The sequence below is a fragment of the Schistocerca gregaria genome, unplaced genomic scaffold (genome assembly GCF_023897955.1).
Source record: "Schistocerca gregaria isolate iqSchGreg1 unplaced genomic scaffold, iqSchGreg1.2 ptg001306l, whole genome shotgun sequence".
NCBI lineage: Eukaryota > Metazoa > Arthropoda > Insecta > Orthoptera > Acrididae > Schistocerca > Schistocerca gregaria.
Genome location: NW_026062617.1, coordinates 1 through 19,022, shown reverse-complemented (window position 1 = coordinate 19,022; position 19,022 = coordinate 1). Strand labels below are relative to the sequence as shown.

Genomic DNA, 19,022 nt, shown 5'->3' with positions numbered 1-19,022 from the left:
CCAGCCCTCTTTTCCAAAGTGTCTCTAGAAATAACAAGAGTATGAAGCGACAGGAATGTTCTGAAATACACCAGGGCTTATAGTTTTGTAGCAGTGTTCAACTGCAAATTTGTAAACAAAAATTTATCTTTCGCCGCTAGAGGAGATGGATGCTTTGTCGAACCGCCTGTCTCTCGTGTCCGTGTTCTCGCACCTTTCCACGGCACGGCGCTGCTCTAGTAGCTCCGAACGGCCGCACACGGCGCCCCAGACACGCCGGTTCGGCCCGCGCCCATCTCGCAGATGTTTCTCGTGCTTGTGCAGCCATATGGACCGCGACCCGAGCGGCAGCGAGCGGCAGTCGGGACAAGTCGGGACGGAAGGGGAGGGGACAGGCGAGCGAATTACGCAAATATCTGGAATCGCGGCGTGTGTCGGGCAGGTGAGGAAGCTTCCGTCGGTCCAGCAGGACACTGCCACACCCCGCGCAGTCCCCCCGCCGCCCGGCCGCGCGCATGCCCTGCGCCGGATAACAAGAACAAGGTGCGTCTCCCGCGAGTGTCGGAGGCCGCACGCACCAAACGAATGACAGGCGGTGCAACGAGCAGCTGTGTTGTGCGTCCGACCCACGTGGCGGCGCGCCGCACTGCGCGTCGCCTTCGAGGTGGAAGGACGTGCTTTGCGTCAAATGTGCCACCGAAAAACGGCGATTGCGTGTGTTGGGAGGAGAGGCGAAGCCTTCTTCTGCTGTGCGGATACAGTATAAGGACGCCAACGGCCATACCATGTTGAATACACCGGTTCTCGTCCGATCACCGAAGTTAAGCAACATCGGGCCCTGTTAGTACTTGGATGGGTGACCGCCTGGGAACACCGGGTGCTGTTGGCTCCCTCTCATTTTTTCCTTTTTACCTCGCTACACCGGCCAGCCCTCTTTTCATACTAACTCTCAGGTGTGACAAAGATGCTTCCTCGAGCATTTTAAACTACTGTATTAAACGTAAGATACGAAATTACAGTAATAAATTCAGTTTGAGCAAGAATGCGCGAAGGAAGAGTGCTAGAACACCTTGAAAGTAACGAAACACTGCGAATCGACAGATGTGCTCTTGAAGTGCGTCAGAGCCTACTGTTTTGTAAGAGCGATAAATTCCAAAAACTAACTAAATAAATAAAAAATTAAAAAAAAAATCAACTGTTGTCGCCCGATCACCGACGATAAGCAACAACTTTAGTATTCGGATCGGTGACCGCCTGGGAACTCTGGCTGTCTTCATTTTTTGCTTTTTTTTTCGCTACCCGTGCCAGCCCTCTTTTCCAAAGTGTCTCTAGAAATAACAAGAGTATGAAGCGACAGGAATGTTCTGAAATACACCAGGGCTTATAGTTTTGTAGCAGTGTTCAACTGCAAATTTGTAAACAAAAATTTATCTTTCGCCGCTAGAGGAGATGGATGCTTTGTCGAACCGCCTGTCTCTCGTGTCCGTGTTCTCGCACCTTTCCACGGCACGGCGCTGCTCTAGTAGCTCCGAACGGCCGCACACGGCGCCCCAGACACGCCGGTTCGGCCCGCGCCCATCTCGCAGATGTTTCTCGTGCTTGTGCAGCCATATGGACCGCGACCCGAGCGGCAGCGAGCGGCAGTCGGGACAAGTCGGGACGGAAGGGGAGGGGACAGGCGAGCGAATTACGCAAATATCTGGAATCGCGGCGTGTGTCGGGCAGGTGAGGAAGCTTCCGTCGGTCCAGCAGGACACTGCCACACCCCGCGCAGTCCCCCCGCCGCCCGGCCGCGCGCATGCCCTGCGCCGGATAACAAGAACAAGGTGCGTCTCCCGCGAGTGTCGGAGGCCGCACGCACCAAACGAATGACAGGCGGTGCAACGAGCAGCTGTGTTGTGCGTCCGACCCACGTGGCGGCGCGCCGCACTGCGCGTCGCCTTCGAGGTGGAAGGACGTGCTTTGCGTCAAATGTGCCACCGAAAAACGGCGATTGCGTGTGTTGGGAGGAGAGGCGAAGCCTTCTTCTGCTGTGCGGATACAGTATAAGGACGCCAACGGCCATACCATGTTGAATACACCGGTTCTCGTCCGATCACCGAAGTTAAGCAACATCGGGCCCGGTTAGTACTTGGATGGGTGACCGCCTGGGAACACCGGGTGCTGTTGGCTCCCTCTCATTTTTTCCTTTTTACCTCGCTACACCGGCCAGCCCTCTTTTCATACTAACTCTCAGGTGTGACAAAGATGCTTCCTCGAGCATTTTAAACTACTGTATTAAACGTAAGATACGAAATTACAGTAATAAATTCAGTTTGAGCAAGAATGCGCGAAGGAAGAGTGCTAGAACACCTTGAAAGTAACGAAACACTGCGAATCGACAGATGTGCTCTTGAAGTGCGTCAGAGCCTACTGTTTTGTAAGAGCGATAAATTCCAAAAACTAACTAAATAAATAAAAAATTAAAAAAAAAATCAACTGTTGTCGCCCGATCACCGACGATAAGCAACAACTTTAGTATTCGGATCGGTGACCGCCTGGGAACTCTGGCTGTCTTCATTTTTTGCTTTTTTTTTCGCTACCCGTGCCAGCCCTCTTTTCCAAAGTGTCTCTAGAAATAACAAGAGTATGAAGCGACAGGAATGTTCTGAAATACACCAGGGCTTATAGTTTTGTAGCAGTGTTCAACTGCAAATTTGTAAACAAAAATTTATCTTTCGCCGCTAGAGGAGATGGATGCTTTGTCGAACCGCCTGTCTCTCGTGTCCGTGTTCTCGCACCTTTCCACGGCACGGCGCTGCTCTAGTAGCTCCGAACGGCCGCACACGGCGCCCCAGACACGCCGGTTCGGCCCGCGCCCATCTCGCAGATGTTTCTCGTGCTTGTGCAGCCATATGGACCGCGACCCGAGCGGCAGCGAGCGGCAGTCGGGACAAGTCGGGACGGAAGGGGAGGGGACAGGCGAGCGAATTACGCAAATATCTGGAATCGCGGCGTGTGTCGGGCAGGTGAGGAAGCTTCCGTCGGTCCAGCAGGACACTGCCACACCCCGCGCAGTCCCCCCGCCGCCCGGCCGCGCGCATGCCCTGCGCCGGATAACAAGAACAAGGTGCGTCTCCCGCGAGTGTCGGAGGCCGCACGCACCAAACGAATGACAGGCGGTGCAACGAGCAGCTGTGTTGTGCGTCCGACCCACGTGGCGGCGCGCCGCACTGCGCGTCGCCTTCGAGGTGGAAGGACGTGCTTTGCGTCAAATGTGCCACCGAAAAACGGCGATTGCGTGTGTTGGGAGGAGAGGCGAAGCCTTCTTCTGCTGTGCGGATACAGTATAAGGACGCCAACGGCCATACCATGTTGAATACACCGGTTCTCGTCCGATCACCGAAGTTAAGCAACATCGGGCCCGGTTAGTACTTGGATGGGTGACCGCCTGGGAACACCGGGTGCTGTTGGCTCCCTCTCATTTTTTCCTTTTTACCTCGCTACACACCGGCCAGCCCTCTTTTCATACTAACTCTCAGGTGTGACAAAGATGCTTCCTCGAGCATTTTAAACTACTGTATTAAACGTAAGATACGAAATTACAGTAATAAATTCAGTTTGAGCAAGAATGCGCGAAGGAAGAGTGCTAGAACACCTTGAAAGTAACGAAACACTGCGAATCGACAGATGTGCTCTTGAAGTGCGTCAGAGCCTACTGTTTTGTAAGAGCGATAAATTCCAAAAACTAACTAAATAAATAAAAAATTAAAAAAAAAATCAACTGTTGTCGCCCGATCACCGACGATAAGCAACAACTTTAGTATTCGGATCGGTGACCGCCTGGGAACTCTGGCTGTCTTCATTTTTTGCTTTTTTTTTCGCTACCCGTGCCAGCCCTCTTTTCCAAAGTGTCTCTAGAAATAACAAGAGTATGAAGCGACAGGAATGTTCTGAAATACACCAGGGCTTATAGTTTTGTAGCAGTGTTCAACTGCAAATTTGTAAACAAAAATTTATCTTTCGCCGCTAGAGGAGATGGATGCTTTGTCGAACCGCCTGTCTCTCGTGTCCGTGTTCTCGCACCTTTCCACGGCACGGCGCTGCTCTAGTAGCTCCGAACGGCCGCACACGGCGCCCCAGACACGCCGGTTCGGCCCGCGCCCATCTCGCAGATGTTTCTCGTGCTTGTGCAGCCATATGGACCGCGACCCGAGCGGCAGCGAGCGGCAGTCGGGACAAGTCGGGACGGAAGGGGAGGGGACAGGCGAGCGAATTACGCAAATATCTGGAATCGCGGCGTGTGTCGGGCAGGTGAGGAAGCTTCCGTCGGTCCAGCAGGACACTGCCACACCCCGCGCAGTCCCCCCGCCGCCCGGCCGCGCGCATGCCCTGCGCCGGATAACAAGAACAAGGTGCGTCTCCCGCGAGTGTCGGAGGCCGCACGCACCAAACGAATGACAGGCGGTGCAACGAGCAGCTGTGTTGTGCGTCCGACCCACGTGGCGGCGCGCCGCACTGCGCGTCGCCTTCGAGGTGGAAGGACGTGCTTTGCGTCAAATGTGCCACCGAAAAACGGCGATTGCGTGTGTTGGAGGAGAGGCGAAGCCTTCTTCTGCTGTGCGGATACAGTATAAGGACGCCAACGGCCATACCATGTTGAATACACCGGTTCTCGTCCGATCACCGAAGTTAAGCAACATCGGGCCCGGTTAGTACTTGGATGGGTGACCGCCTGGGAACACCGGGTGCTGTTGGCTCCCTCTCATTTTTTCCTTTTTACCTCGCTACACCGGCCAGCCCTCTTTTCATACTAACTCTCAGGTGTGACAAAGATGCTTCCTCGAGCATTTTAAACTACTGTATTAAACGTAAGATACGAAATTACAGTAATAAAATTCAGTTTGAGCAAGAATGCGCGAAGGAAGTGTGCTAGAACACCTTGAAAGTAACGAAACAACTGCGAATCGACAGATGTGCTCTTGAAGTGCGTCAGAGCCTACTGTTTTGTAAGAGCGATAAATTCCAAAAAACTAACTAAATAAATAAAAAATTAAAAAAAAAATCAACTGTTTGTCGCCCGATCACCGACGATAAGCAACAACTATAGTATTCGGATCGGTGACCGCCTGTGAACTCTGGCTGTCTTCATTTTTTGCTTTTTTTTTCGCTACCCGTGCCAGCCCTCTTTTCCAAAGTGTCTCTAGAAATAACAAGAGTATGAAGCGACAGGAATGTTCTGAAATACACCAGGGCTTATAGTTTTGTAGCAGTGTTCAACTGCAAATTTGTAAACAAAAATTTATCTTTCGCCGCTAGAGGAGATGGATGCTTTGTCGAACCGCCTGTCTCCTCGTGTCCGTGTTCTCGCACCTTTCCACGGCACGGCGCTGCTCTAGTAGCTCCGAACGGCCGCACACGGCGGCCCCCAGACACGCCGGTTCGGCCCGCGCCCATCATCTGTCTCGCGTGTTGTCAGCCATATGGACCGCGACCCGAGCGGCAGCGAGCGGCAGTCGGGACAAGTCGGGACGGAAGGGGAGGGGACAGGCGAGCGAATTACGCAAATATCTGGAATCGCGGCGTGTGTCGGGCAGGTGAGGAAGCTTCCGTCGGTCCAGCAGGACACTGCCACACCCCGCGCAGTCCCCCCGCCGCCCGGCCGCGCGCATGCCCTGCGCCGGATAACAAGAACAAGGTGCGTCTCCCGCGAGTGTCGGAGGCCGCACGCACCAAACGAATGACAGGCGGTGCAACGAGCAGCTGTGTTGTGCGTCCGACCCACGTGGCGGCGCGCCGCACTGCGCGTCGCCTTCGAGGTGGAAGGACGTGCTTTGCGTCAAATGTGCCACCGAAAAACGGCGATTGCGTGTGTTGGGAGGAGAGGCGAAGCCTTCTTCTGCTGTGCGGATACAGTATAAGGACGCCAACGGCCATACCATGTTGAATACACCGGTTCTCGTCCGATCACCGAAGTTAAGCAACATCGGGCCCGGTTAGTACTTGGATGGGTGACCGCCTGGGAACACCGGGTGCTGTTGGCTCCCTCTCATTTTTTCCTTTTTACCTCGCTACACCGGCCAGCCCTCTTTTCATACTAACTCTCAGGTGTGACAAAGATGCTTCCTCGAGCATTTTAAACTACTGTATTAAACGTAAGATACGAAATTACAGTAATAAATTCAGTTTGAGCAAGAATGCGCGAAGGAAGAGTGCTAGAACACCTTGAAAGTAACGAAACACTGCGAATCGACAGATGTGCTCTTGAAGTGCGTCAGAGCCTACTGTTTTGTAAGAGCGATAAATTCCAAAAACTAACTAAATAAATAAAAAATTAAAAAAAAAATCAACTGTTGTCGCCCGATCACCGACGATAAGCAACAACTTTAGTATTCGGATCGGTGACCGCCTGGGAACTCTGGCTGTCTTCATTTTTTGCTTTTTTTTTCGCTACCCGTGCCAGCCCTCTTTTCCAAAGTGTCTCTAGAAATAACAAGAGTATGAAGCGACAGGAATGTTCTGAAATACACCAGGGCTTATAGTTTTGTAGCAGTGTTCAACTGCAAATTTGTAAACAAAAATTTATCTTTCGCCGCTAGAGGAGATGGATGCTTTGTCGAACCGCCTGTCTCTCGTGTCCGTGTTCTCGCACCTTTCCACGGCACGGCGCTGCTCTAGTAGCTCCGAACGGCCGCACACGGCGCCCCAGACACGCCGGTTCGGCCCGCGCCCATCTCGCAGATGTTTCTCGTGCTTGTGCAGCCATATGGACCGCGACCCGAGCGGCAGCGAGCGGCAGTCGGGACAAGTCGGGACGGAAGGGGAGGGGACAGGCGAGCGAATTACGCAAATATCTGGAATCGCGGCGTGTGTCGGGCAGGTGAGGAAGCTTCCGTCGGTCCAGCAGGACACTGCCACACCCCGCGCAGTCCCCCCGCCGCCCGGCCGCGCGCATGCCCTGCGCCGGATAACAAGAACAAGGTGCGTCTCCCGCGAGTGTCGGAGGCCGCACGCACCAAACGAATGACAGGCGGTGCAACGAGCAGCTGTGTTGTGCGTCCGACCCACGTGGCGGCGCGCCGCACTGCGCGTCGCCTTCGAGGTGGAAGGACGTGCTTTGCGTCAAATGTGCCACCGAAAAACGGCGATTGCGTGTGTTGGGAGGAGAGGCGAAGCCTTCTTCTGCTGTGCGGATACAGTATAAGGACGCCAACGGCCATACCATGTTGAATACACCGGTTCTCGTCCGATCACCGAAGTTAAGCAACATCGGGCCCGGTTAGTACTTGGATGGGTGACCGCCTGGGAACACCGGGTGCTGTTGGCTCCCTCTCATTTTTTCCTTTTTACCTCGCTACACCGGCCAGCCCTCTTTTCATACTAACTCTCAGGTGTGACAAAGATGCTTCCTCGAGCATTTTAAACTACTGTATTAAACGTAAGATACGAAATTACAGTAATAAATTCAGTTTGAGCAAGAATGCGCGAAGGAAGAGTGCTAGAACACCTTGAAAGTAACGAAACACTGCGAATCGACAGATGTGCTCTTGAAGTGCGTCAGAGCCTACTGTTTTGTAAGAGCGATAAATTCCAAAAACTAACTAAATAAATAAAAAATTAAAAAAAAAATCAACTGTTGTCGCCCGATCACCGACGATAAGCAACAACTTTAGTATTCGGATCGGTGACCGCCTGGGAACTCTGGCTGTCTTCATTTTTTGCTTTTTTTTTCGCTACCCGTGCCAGCCCTCTTTTCCAAAGTGTCTCTAGAAATAACAAGAGTATGAAGCGACAGGAATGTTCTGAAATACACCAGGGCTTATAGTTTTGTAGCAGTGTTCAACTGCAAATTTGTAAACAAAAATTTATCTTTCGCCGCTAGAGGAGATGGATGCTTTGTCGAACCGCCTGTCTCTCGTGTCCGTGTTCTCGCACCTTTCCACGGCACGGCGCTGCTCTAGTAGCTCCGAACGGCCGCACACGGCGCCCCAGACACGCCGGTTCGGCCCGCGCCCATCTCGCAGATGTTTCTCGTGCTTGTGCAGCCATATGGACCGCGACCCGAGCGGCAGCGAGCGGCAGTCGGGACAAGTCGGGACGGAAGGGGAGGGGACAGGCGAGCGAATTACGCAAATATCTGGAATCGCGGCGTGTGTCGGGCAGGTGAGGAAGCTTCCGTCGGTCCAGCAGGACACTGCCACACCCCGCGCAGTCCCCCCGCCGCCCGGCCGCGCGCATGCCCTGCGCCGGATAACAAGAACAAGGTGCGTCTCCCGCGAGTGTCGGAGGCCGCACGCACCAAACGAATGACAGGCGGTGCAACGAGCAGCTGTGTTGTGCGTCCGACCCACGTGGCGGCGCGCCGCACTGCGCGTCGCCTTCGAGGTGGAAGGACGTGCTTTGCGTCAAATGTGCCACCGAAAAACGGCGATTGCGTGTGTTGGGAGGAGAGGCGAAGCCTTCTTCTGCTGTGCGGATACAGTATAAGGACGCCAACGGCCATACCATGTTGAATACACCGGTTCTCGTCCGATCACCGAAGTTAAGCAACATCGGGCCCGGTTAGTACTTGGATGGGTGACCGCCTGGGAACACCGGGTGCTGTTGGCTCCCTCTCATTTTTTCCTTTTTACCTCGCTACACCGGCCAGCCCTCTTTTCATACTAACTCTCAGGTGTGACAAAGATGCTTCCTCGAGCATTTTAAACTACTGTATTAAACGTAAGATACGAAATTACAGTAATAAATTCAGTTTGAGCAAGAATGCGCGAAGGAAGAGTGCTAGAACACCTTGAAAGTAACGAAACACTGCGAATCGACAGATGTGCTCTTGAAGTGCGTCAGAGCCTACTGTTTTGTAAGAGCGATAAATTCCAAAAACTAACTAAATAAATAAAAAATTAAAAAAAAAATCAACTGTTGTCGCCCGATCACCGACGATAAGCAACAACTTTAGTATTCGGATCGGTGACCGCCTGGGAACTCTGGCTGTCTTCATTTTTTGCTTTTTTTTTCGCTACCCGTGCCAGCCCTCTTTTCCAAAGTGTCTCTAGAAATAACAAGAGTATGAAGCGACAGGAATGTTCTGAAATACACCAGGGCTTATAGTTTTGTAGCAGTGTTCAACTGCAAATTTGTAAACAAAAATTTATCTTTCGCCGCTAGAGGAGATGGATGCTTTGTCGAACCGCCTGTCTCTCGTGTCCGTGTTCTCGCACCTTTCCACGGCACGGCGCTGCTCTAGTAGCTCCGAACGGCCGCACACGGCGCCCCAGACACGCCGGTTCGGCCCGCGCCCATCTCGCAGATGTTTCTCGTGCTTGTGCAGCCATATGGACCGCGACCCGAGCGGCAGCGAGCGGCAGTCGGGACAAGTCGGGACGGAAGGGGAGGGGACAGGCGAGCGAATTACGCAAATATCTGGAATCGCGGCGTGTGTCGGGCAGGTGAGGAAGCTTCCGTCGGTCCAGCAGGACACTGCCACACCCCGCGCAGTCCCCCCGCCGCCCGGCCGCGCGCATGCCCTGCGCCGGATAACAAGAACAAGGTGCGTCTCCCGCGAGTGTCGGAGGCCGCACGCACCAAACGAATGACAGGCGGTGCAACGAGCAGCTGTGTTGTGCGTCCGACCCACGTGGCGGCGCGCCGCACTGCGCGTCGCCTTCGAGGTGGAAGGACGTGCTTTGCGTCAAATGTGCCACCGAAAAACGGCGATTGCGTGTGTTGGGAGGAGAGGCGAAGCCTTCTTCTGCTGTGCGGATACAGTATAAGGACGCCAACGGCCATACCATGTTGAATACACCGGTTCTCGTCCGATCACCGAAGTTAAGCAACATCGGGCCCGGTTAGTACTTGGATGGGTGACCGCCTGGGAACACCGGGTGCTGTTGGCTCCCTCTCATTTTTTCCTTTTTACCTCGCTACACCGGCCAGCCCTCTTTTCATACTAACTCTCAGGTGTGACAAAGATGCTTCCTCGAGCATTTTAAACTACTGTATTAAACGTAAGATACGAAATTACAGTAATAAATTCAGTTTGAGCAAGAATGCGCGAAGGAAGAGTGCTAGAACACCTTGAAAGTAACGAAACACTGCGAATCGACAGATGTGCTCTTGAAGTGCGTCAGAGCCTACTGTTTTGTAAGAGCGATAAATTCCAAAAACTAACTAAATAAATAAAAAATTAAAAAAAAAATCAACTGTTGTCGCCCGATCACCGACGATAAGCAACAACTTTAGTATTCGGATCGGTGACCGCCTGGGAACTCTGGCTGTCTTCATTTTTTGCTTTTTTTTTCGCTACCCGTGCCAGCCCTCTTTTCCAAAGTGTCTCTAGAAATAACAAGAGTATGAAGCGACAGGAATGTTCTGAAATACACCAGGGCTTATAGTTTTGTAGCAGTGTTCAACTGCAAATTTGTAAACAAAAATTTATCTTTCGCCGCTAGAGGAGATGGATGCTTTGTCGAACCGCCTGTCTCTCGTGTCCGTGTTCTCGCACCTTTCCACGGCACGGCGCTGCTCTAGTAGCTCCGAACGGCCGCACACGGCGCCCCAGACACGCCGGTTCGGCCCGCGCCCATCTCGCAGATGTTTCTCGTGCTTGTGCAGCCATATGGACCGCGACCCGAGCGGCAGCGAGCGGCAGTCGGGACAAGTCGGGACGGAAGGGGAGGGGACAGGCGAGCGAATTACGCAAATATCTGGAATCGCGGCGTGTGTCGGGCAGGTGAGGAAGCTTCCGTCGGTCCAGCAGGACACTGCCACACCCCGCGCAGTCCCCCCGCCGCCCGGCCGCGCGCATGCCCTGCGCCGGATAACAAGAACAAGGTGCGTCTCCCGCGAGTGTCGGAGGCCGCACGCACCAAACGAATGACAGGCGGTGCAACGAGCAGCTGTGTTGTGCGTCCGACCCACGTGGCGGCGCGCCGCACTGCGCGTCGCCTTCGAGGTGGAAGGACGTGCTTTGCGTCAAATGTGCCACCGAAAAACGGCGATTGCGTGTGTTGGGAGGAGAGGCGAAGCCTTCTTCTGCTGTGCGGATACAGTATAAGGACGCCAACGGCCATACCATGTTGAATACACCGGTTCTCGTCCGATCACCGAAGTTAAGCAACATCGGGCCCGGTTAGTACTTGGATGGGTGACCGCCTGGGAACACCGGGTGCTGTTGGCTCCCTCTCATTTTTTCCTTTTTACCTCGCTACACCGGCCAGCCCTCTTTTCATACTAACTCTCAGGTGTGACAAAGATGCTTCCTCGAGCATTTTAAACTACTGTATTAAACGTAAGATACGAAATTACAGTAATAAATTCAGTTTGAGCAAGAATGCGCGAAGGAAGAGTGCTAGAACACCTTGAAAGTAACGAAACACTGCGAATCGACAGATGTGCTCTTGAAGTGCGTCAGAGCCTACTGTTTTGTAAGAGCGATAAATTCCAAAAACTAACTAAATAAATAAAAAATTAAAAAAAAAATCAACTGTTGTCGCCCGATCACCGACGATAAGCAACAACTTTAGTATTCGGATCGGTGACCGCCTGGGAACTCTGGCTGTCTTCATTTTTTGCTTTTTTTTTCGCTACCCGTGCCAGCCCTCTTTTCCAAAGTGTCTCTAGAAATAACAAGAGTATGAAGCGACAGGAATGTTCTGAAATACACCAGGGCTTATAGTTTTGTAGCAGTGTTCAACTGCAAATTTGTAAACAAAAATTTATCTTTCGCCGCTAGAGGAGATGGATGCTTTGTCGAACCGCCTGTCTCTCGTGTCCGTGTTCTCGCACCTTTCCACGGCACGGCGCTGCTCTAGTAGCTCCGAACGGCCGCACACGGCGCCCCAGACACGCCGGTTCGGCCCGCGCCCATCTCGCAGATGTTTCTCGTGCTTGTGCAGCCATATGGACCGCGACCCGAGCGGCAGCGAGCGGCAGTCGGGACAAGTCGGGACGGAAGGGGAGGGGACAGGCGAGCGAATTACGCAAATATCTGGAATCGCGGCGTGTGTCGGGCAGGTGAGGAAGCTTCCGTCGGTCCAGCAGGACACTGCCACACCCCGCGCAGTCCCCCCGCCGCCCGGCCGCGCGCATGCCCTGCGCCGGATAACAAGAACAAGGTGCGTCTCCCGCGAGTGTCGGAGGCCGCACGCACCAAACGAATGACAGGCGGTGCAACGAGCAGCTGTGTTGTGCGTCCGACCCACGTGGCGGCGCGCCGCACTGCGCGTCGCCTTCGAGGTGGAAGGACGTGCTTTGCGTCAAATGTGCCACCGAAAAACGGCGATTGCGTGTGTTGGGAGGAGAGGCGAAGCCTTCTTCTGCTGTGCGGATACAGTATAAGGACGCCAACGGCCATACCATGTTGAATACACCGGTTCTCGTCCGATCACCGAAGTTAAGCAACATCGGGCCCGGTTAGTACTTGGATGGGTGACCGCCTGGGAACACCGGGTGCTGTTGGCTCCCTCTCATTTTTTCCTTTTTACCTCGCTACACCGGCCAGCCCTCTTTTCATACTAACTCTCAGGTGTGACAAAGATGCTTCCTCGAGCATTTTAAACTACTGTATTAAACGTAAGATACGAAATTACAGTAATAAATTCAGTTTGAGCAAGAATGCGCGAAGGAAGAGTGCTAGAACACCTTGAAAGTAACGAAACACTGCGAATCGACAGATGTGCTCTTGAAGTGCGTCAGAGCCTACTGTTTTGTAAGAGCGATAAATTCCAAAAACTAACTAAATAAATAAAAAATTAAAAAAAAAAATCAACTGTTGTCGCCCGATCACCGACGATAAGCAACAACTTTAGTATTCGGATCGGTGACCGCCTGGGAACTCTGGCTGTCTTCATTTTTTGCTTTTTTTTTCGCTACCCGTGCCAGCCCTCTTTTCCAAAGTGTCTCTAGAAATAACAAGAGTATGAAGCGACAGGAATGTTCTGAAATACACCAGGGCTTATAGTTTTGTAGCAGTGTTCAACTGCAAATTTGTAAACAAAAATTTATCTTTCGCCGCTAGAGGAGATGGATGCTTTGTCGAACCGCCTGTCTCTCGTGTCCGTGTTCTCGCACCTTTCCACGGCACGGCGCTGCTCTAGTAGCTCCGAACGGCCGCACACGGCGCCCCAGACACGCCGGTTCGGCCCGCGCCCATCTCGCAGATGTTTCTCGTGCTTGTGCAGCCATATGGACCGCGACCCGAGCGGCAGCGAGCGGCAGTCGGGACAAGTCGGGACGGAAGGGGAGGGGACAGGCGAGCGAATTACGCAAATATCTGGAATCGCGGCGTGTGTCGGGCAGGTGAGGAAGCTTCCGTCGGTCCAGCAGGACACTGCCACACCCCGCGCAGTCCCCCCGCCGCCCGGCCGCGCGCATGCCCTGCGCCGGATAACAAGAACAAGGTGCGTCTCCCGCGAGTGTCGGAGGCCGCACGCACCAAACGAATGACAGGCGGTGCAACGAGCAGCTGTGTTGTGCGTCCGACCCACGTGGCGGCGCGCCGCACTGCGCGTCGCCTTCGAGGTGGAAGGACGTGCTTTGCGTCAAATGTGCCACCGAAAAACGGCGATTGCGTGTGTTGGGAGGAGAGGCGAAGCCTTCTTCTGCTGTGCGGATACAGTATAAGGACGCCAACGGCCATACCATGTTGAATACACCGGTTCTCGTCCGATCACCGAAGTTAAGCAACATCGGGCCCGGTTAGTACTTGGATGGGTGACCGCCTGGGAACACCGGGTGCTGTTGGCTCCCTCTCATTTTTTCCTTTTTACCTCGCTACACCGGCCAGCCCTCTTTTCATACTAACTCTCAGGTGTGACAAAGATGCTTCCTCGAGCATTTTAAACTACTGTATTAAACGTAAGATACGAAATTACAGTAATAAATTCAGTTTGAGCAAGAATGCGCGAAGGAAGAGTGCTAGAACACCTTGAAAGTAACGAAACACTGCGAATCGACAGATGTGCTCTTGAAGTGCGTCAGAGCCTACTGTTTTGTAAGAGCGATAAATTCCAAAAACTAACTAAATAAATAAAAAATTAAAAAAAAAATCAACTGTTGTCGCCCGATCACCGACGATAAGCAACAACTTTAGTATTCGGATCGGTGACCGCCTGGGAACTCTGGCTGTCTTCATTTTTTGCTTTTTTTTTCGCTACCCGTGCCAGCCCTCTTTTCCAAAGTGTCTCTAGAAATAACAAGAGTATGAAGCGACAGGAATGTTCTGAAATACACCAGGGCTTATAGTTTTGTAGCAGTGTTCAACTGCAAATTTGTAAACAAAAATTTATCTTTCGCCGCTAGAGGAGATGGATGCTTTGTCGAACCGCCTGTCTCTCGTGTCCGTGTTCTCGCACCTTTCCACGGCACGGCGCTGCTCTAGTAGCTCCGAACGGCCGCACACGGCGCCCCAGACACGCCGGTTCGGCCCGCGCCCATCTCGCAGATGTTTCTCGTGCTTGTGCAGCCATATGGACCGCGACCCGAGCGGCAGCGAGCGGCAGTCGGGACAAGTCGGGACGGAAGGGGAGGGGACAGGCGAGCGAATTACGCAAATATCTGGAATCGCGGCGTGTGTCGGGCAGGTGAGGAAGCTTCCGTCGGTCCAGCAGGACACTGCCACACCCCGCGCAGTCCCCCCGCCGCCCGGCCGCGCGCATGCCCTGCGCCGGATAACAAGAACAAGGTGCGTCTCCCGCGAGTGTCGGAGGCCGCACGCACCAAACGAATGACAGGCGGTGCAACGAGCAGCTGTGTTGTGCGTCCGACCCACGTGGCGGCGCGCCGCACTGCGCGTCGCCTTCGAGGTGGAAGGACGTGCTTTGCGTCAAATGTGCCACCGAAAAACGGCGATTGCGTGTGTTGGGAGGAGAGGCGAAGCCTTCTTCTGCTGTGCGGATACAGTATAAGGACGCCAACGGCCATACCATGTTGAATACACCGGTTCTCGTCCGATCACCGAAGTTAAGCAACATCGGGCCCGGTTAGTACTTGGATGGGTGACCGCCTGGGAACACCGGGTGCTGTTGGCTCCCTCTCATTTTTTCCTTTTTACCTCGCTACACCGGCCAGCCCTCTTTTCATACTAACTCTCAGGTGTGACAAAGATGCTTCCTCGAGCATTTTAAACTACTGTATTAAACGTAAGATACGAAATTACAGTAATAAATTCAGTTTGAGCAAGAATGCGCGAAGGAAGAGTGCTAGAACACCTTGAAAGTAACGAAACACTGCGAATCGACAGATGTGCTCTTGAAGTGCGTCAGAGCCTACTGTTTTGTAAGAGCGATAAATTCCAAAAACTAACTAAATAAATAAAAAATTAAAAAAAAAATCAACTGTTGTCGCCCGATCACCGACGATAAGCAACAACTTTAGTATTCGGATCGGTGACCGCCTGGGAACTCTGGCTGTCTTCATTTTTTGCTTTTTTTTTCGCTACCCGTGCCAGCCCTCTTTTCCAAAGTGTCTCTAGAAATAACAAGAGTATGAAGCGACAGGAATGTTCTGAAATACACCAGGGCTTATAGTTTTGTAGCAGTGTTCAACTGCAAATTTGTAAACAAAAATTTATCTTTCGCCGCTAGAGGAGATGGATGCTTTGTCGAACCGCCTGTCTCTCGTGTCCGTGTTCTCGCACCTTTCCACGGCACGGCGCTGCTCTAGTAGCTCCGAACGGCCGCACACGGCGCCCCAGACACGCCGGTTCGGCCCGCGCCCATCTCGCAGATGTTTCTCGTGCTTGTGCAGCCATATGGACCGCGACCCGAGCGGCAGCGAGCGGCAGTCGGGACAAGTCGGGACGGAAGGGGAGGGGACAGGCGAGCGAATTACGCAAATATCTGGAATCGCGGCGTGTGTCGGGCAGGTGAGGAAGCTTCCGTCGGTCCAGCAGGACACTGCCACACCCCGCGCAGTCCCCCCGCCGCCCGGCCGCGCGCATGCCCTGCGCCGGATAACAAGAACAAGGTGCGTCTCCCGCGAGTGTCGGAGGCCGCACGCACCAAACGAATGACAGGCGGTGCAACGAGCAGCTGTGTTGTGCGTCCGACCCACGTGGCGGCGCGCCGCACTGCGCGTCGCCTTCGAGGTGGAAGGACGTGCTTTGCGTCAAATGTGCCACCGAAAAACGGCGATTGCGTGTGTTGGGAGGAGAGGCGAAGCCTTCTTCTGCTGTGCGGATACAGTATAAGGACGCCAACGGCCATACCATGTTGAATACACCGGTTCTCGTCCGATCACCGAAGTTAAGCAACATCGGGCCCGGTTAGTACTTGGATGGGTGACCGCCTGGGAACACCGGGTGCTGTTGGCTCCCTCTCATTTTTTCCTTTTTACCTCGCTACACCGGCCAGCCCTCTTTTCATACTAACTCTCAGGTGTGACAAAGATGCTTCCTCGAGCATTTTAAACTACTGTATTAAACGTAAGATACGAAATTACAGTAATAAATTCAGTTTGAGCAAGAATGCGCGAAGGAAGAGTGCTAGAACACCTTGAAAGTAACGAAACACTGCGAATCGACAGATGTGCTCTTGAAGTGCGTCAGAGCCTACTGTTTTGTAAGAGCGATAAATTCCAAAAACTAACTAAATAAATAAAAAATTAAAAAAAAAATCAACTGTTGTCGCCCGATCACCGACGATAAGCAACAACTTTAGTATTCGGATCGGTGACCGCCTGGGAACTCTGGCTGTCTTCATTTTTTGCTTTTTTTTTCGCTACCCGTGCCAGCCCTCTTTTCCAAAGTGTCTCTAGAAATAACAAGAGTATGAAGCGACAGGAATGTTCTGAAATACACCAGGGCTTATAGTTTTGTAGCAGTGTTCAACTGCAAATTTGTAAACAAAAATTTATCTTTCGCCGCTAGAGGAGATGGATGCTTTGTCGAACCGCCTGTCTCTCGTGTCCGTGTTCTCGCACCTTTCCACGGCACGGCGCTGCTCTAGTAGCTCCGAACGGCCGCACACGGCGCCCCAGACACGCCGGTTCGGCCCGCGCCCATCTCGCAGATGTTTCTCGTGCTTGTGCAGCCATATGGACCGCGACCCGAGCGGCAGCGAGCGGCAGTCGGGACAAGTCGGGACGGAAGGGGAGGGGACAGGCGAGCGAATTACGCAAATATCTGGAATCGCGGCGTGTGTCGGGCAGGTGAGGAAGCTTCCGTCGGTCCAGCAGGACACTGCCACACCCCGCGCAGTCCCCCCGCCGCCCGGCCGCGCGCATGCCCTGCGCCGGATAACAAGAACAAGGTGCGTCTCCCGCGAGTGTCGGAGGCCGCACGCACCAAACGAATGACAGGCGGTGCAACGAGCAGCTGTGTTGTGCGTCCGACCCACGTGGCGGCGCGCCGCACTGCGCGTCGCCTTCGAGGTGGAAGGACGTGCTTTGCGTCAAATGTGCCACCGAAAAACGGCGATTGCGTGTGTTGGGAGGAGAGGCGAAGCCTTCTTCTGCTGTGCGGATACAGTATAAGGACGCCAACGGCCATACCATGTTGAATACACCGGTTCTCGTCCGATCACCGAAGTTAAGCAACATCGGGCCCTGTTAGTACTTGGATGGGTGACCGCCTGGGAACACCGGGTGCTGTTGGCTCCCTCTCATTTTTTCCTTTTTACCTCGCTACACCGGCCAGCCCTCTTTTCATACTAACTCTCAGGTGTGACAAAGATGCTTCCTCGAGCATTTTAAACTACTGTATTAAACGTAAGATACGAAATTACAGTAATAAATTCAGTTTGAGCAAGAATGCGCGAAGGAAGAGTGCTAGAACACCTTGAAAGTAACGAAACACTGCGAATCGACAGATGTGCTCTTGAAGTGCGTCAGAGCCTACTGTTTTGTAAGAGCGATAAATTCCAAAAACTAACTAAATAAATAAAAAATTAAAAAAAAAATCAACTGTTGTCGCCCGATCACCGACGATAAGCAACAACTTTAGTATTCGGATCGGTGACCGCCTGGGAACTCTGGCTGTCTTCATTTTTTGCTTTTTTTTTCGCTACCCGTGCCAGCCCTCTTTTCCAAAGTGTCTCTAGAAATAACAAGAGTATGAAGCGACAGGAATGTTCTGAAATACACCAGGGCTTATAGTTTTGTAGCAGTGTTCAACTGCAAATTTGTAAACAAAAATTTATCTTTCGCCGCTAGAGGAGATGGATGCTTTGTCGAACCGCCTGTCTCTCGTGTCCGTGTTCTCGCACCTTTCCACGGCACGGCGCTGCTCTAGTAGCTCCGAACGGCCGCACACGGCGCCCCAGACACGCCGGTTCGGCCCGCGCCCATCTCGCAGATGTTTCTCGTGCTTGTGCAGCCATATGGACCGCGACCCGAGCGGCAGCGAGCGGCAGTCGGGACAAGTCGGGACGGAAGGGGAGGGGACAGGCGAGCGAATTACGCAAATATCTGGAATCGCGGCGTGTGTCGGGCAGGTGAGGAAGCTTCCGTCGGTCCAGCAGGACACTGCCACACCCCGCGCAGTCCCCCCGCCGCCCGGCCGCGCGCATGCCCTGCGCCGGATAACAAGAACAAGGTGCGTCTCCCGCGAGTGTCGGAGGCCGCACGCACCAAACGAATGACAGGCGGTGCAACGAGCAGCTGTGTTGTGCGTCCGACCCACGTGGCGGCGCGCCGCACTGCGCGTCGCCTTCGAGGTGGAAGGACGTGCTTTGCGTCAAATGTGCCACCGAAAAACGGCGATTGCGTGTGTTGGGAGGAGAGGCGAAGCCTTCTTCTGCTGTGCGGATACAGTATAAGGACGCCAACGGCCATACCATGTTGAATACACCGGTTCTCGTCCGATCACCGAAGTTAAGCAACATCAGGCCCGGTTAGTACTTGGATGGGTGACCGCCTGGGAACACCGGGTGCTGTTGGCTCCCTCTCATTTTTTCCTTTTTACCTCGCTACACCGGCCAGCCCTCTTTTCATACTAACTCTCAGGTGTGACAAAGATGCTTCCTCGAGCATTTTAAACTACTGTATTAAACGTAAGATACGAAATTACAGTAATAAATTCAGTTTGAGCAAGAATGCGCGAAGGAAGAGTGCTAGAACACCTTGAAAGT

General features: G+C 53.2%; 15 non-coding genes across 15 annotated transcripts; all 15 read left to right on the top strand.

Moving 5' to 3' along the window:
• The first annotated feature begins 749 nt into the window (after nucleotides 1-749).
• On the top strand, nucleotides 750-868 carry LOC126330578 (5S ribosomal RNA). The gene has a single exon (XR_007563022.1). It is a non-coding gene; the product is annotated as a 5S ribosomal RNA (ribosomal RNA).
• A 1,164-nt stretch (nucleotides 869-2,032) lies between these two features.
• On the top strand, nucleotides 2,033-2,151 carry LOC126330548 (5S ribosomal RNA). Its single transcript, XR_007562994.1, has one exon. It is a non-coding gene; the product is annotated as a 5S ribosomal RNA (ribosomal RNA).
• A 1,164-nt stretch (nucleotides 2,152-3,315) lies between these two features.
• On the top strand, nucleotides 3,316-3,434 carry LOC126330547 (5S ribosomal RNA). Its single transcript, XR_007562993.1, has one exon. It is a non-coding gene; the product is annotated as a 5S ribosomal RNA (ribosomal RNA).
• Nucleotides 3,435-4,599: 1,165 nt separating this feature from the next.
• Nucleotides 4,600-4,718, top strand: LOC126330546 (5S ribosomal RNA). Its single transcript, XR_007562992.1, has one exon. It is a non-coding gene; the product is annotated as a 5S ribosomal RNA (ribosomal RNA).
• A 1,165-nt stretch (nucleotides 4,719-5,883) lies between these two features.
• On the top strand, nucleotides 5,884-6,002 carry LOC126330545 (5S ribosomal RNA). Its single transcript, XR_007562991.1, has one exon. It is a non-coding gene; the product is annotated as a 5S ribosomal RNA (ribosomal RNA).
• A 1,164-nt stretch (nucleotides 6,003-7,166) lies between these two features.
• On the top strand, nucleotides 7,167-7,285 carry LOC126330544 (5S ribosomal RNA). Its single transcript, XR_007562990.1, has one exon. It is a non-coding gene; the product is annotated as a 5S ribosomal RNA (ribosomal RNA).
• A 1,164-nt stretch (nucleotides 7,286-8,449) lies between these two features.
• On the top strand, nucleotides 8,450-8,568 carry LOC126330543 (5S ribosomal RNA). The gene has a single exon (XR_007562989.1). It is a non-coding gene; the product is annotated as a 5S ribosomal RNA (ribosomal RNA).
• A 1,164-nt stretch (nucleotides 8,569-9,732) lies between these two features.
• LOC126330542 (5S ribosomal RNA) lies at nucleotides 9,733-9,851 on the top strand. The gene has a single exon (XR_007562988.1). It is a non-coding gene; the product is annotated as a 5S ribosomal RNA (ribosomal RNA).
• A 1,164-nt stretch (nucleotides 9,852-11,015) lies between these two features.
• On the top strand, nucleotides 11,016-11,134 carry LOC126330584 (5S ribosomal RNA). The gene has a single exon (XR_007563027.1). It is a non-coding gene; the product is annotated as a 5S ribosomal RNA (ribosomal RNA).
• A 1,164-nt stretch (nucleotides 11,135-12,298) lies between these two features.
• Nucleotides 12,299-12,417, top strand: LOC126330576 (5S ribosomal RNA). The gene has a single exon (XR_007563020.1). It is a non-coding gene; the product is annotated as a 5S ribosomal RNA (ribosomal RNA).
• Nucleotides 12,418-13,582: 1,165 nt separating this feature from the next.
• LOC126330564 (5S ribosomal RNA) lies at nucleotides 13,583-13,701 on the top strand. Its single transcript, XR_007563009.1, has one exon. It is a non-coding gene; the product is annotated as a 5S ribosomal RNA (ribosomal RNA).
• Nucleotides 13,702-14,865: 1,164 nt separating this feature from the next.
• LOC126330552 (5S ribosomal RNA) lies at nucleotides 14,866-14,984 on the top strand. Its single transcript, XR_007562998.1, has one exon. It is a non-coding gene; the product is annotated as a 5S ribosomal RNA (ribosomal RNA).
• Nucleotides 14,985-16,148: 1,164 nt separating this feature from the next.
• On the top strand, nucleotides 16,149-16,267 carry LOC126330541 (5S ribosomal RNA). The gene has a single exon (XR_007562987.1). It is a non-coding gene; the product is annotated as a 5S ribosomal RNA (ribosomal RNA).
• A 1,164-nt stretch (nucleotides 16,268-17,431) lies between these two features.
• Nucleotides 17,432-17,550, top strand: LOC126330577 (5S ribosomal RNA). Its single transcript, XR_007563021.1, has one exon. It is a non-coding gene; the product is annotated as a 5S ribosomal RNA (ribosomal RNA).
• Nucleotides 17,551-18,714: 1,164 nt separating this feature from the next.
• On the top strand, nucleotides 18,715-18,833 carry LOC126330574 (5S ribosomal RNA). The gene has a single exon (XR_007563018.1). It is a non-coding gene; the product is annotated as a 5S ribosomal RNA (ribosomal RNA).
• Nucleotides 18,834-19,022: the final 189 nt, after the last annotated feature.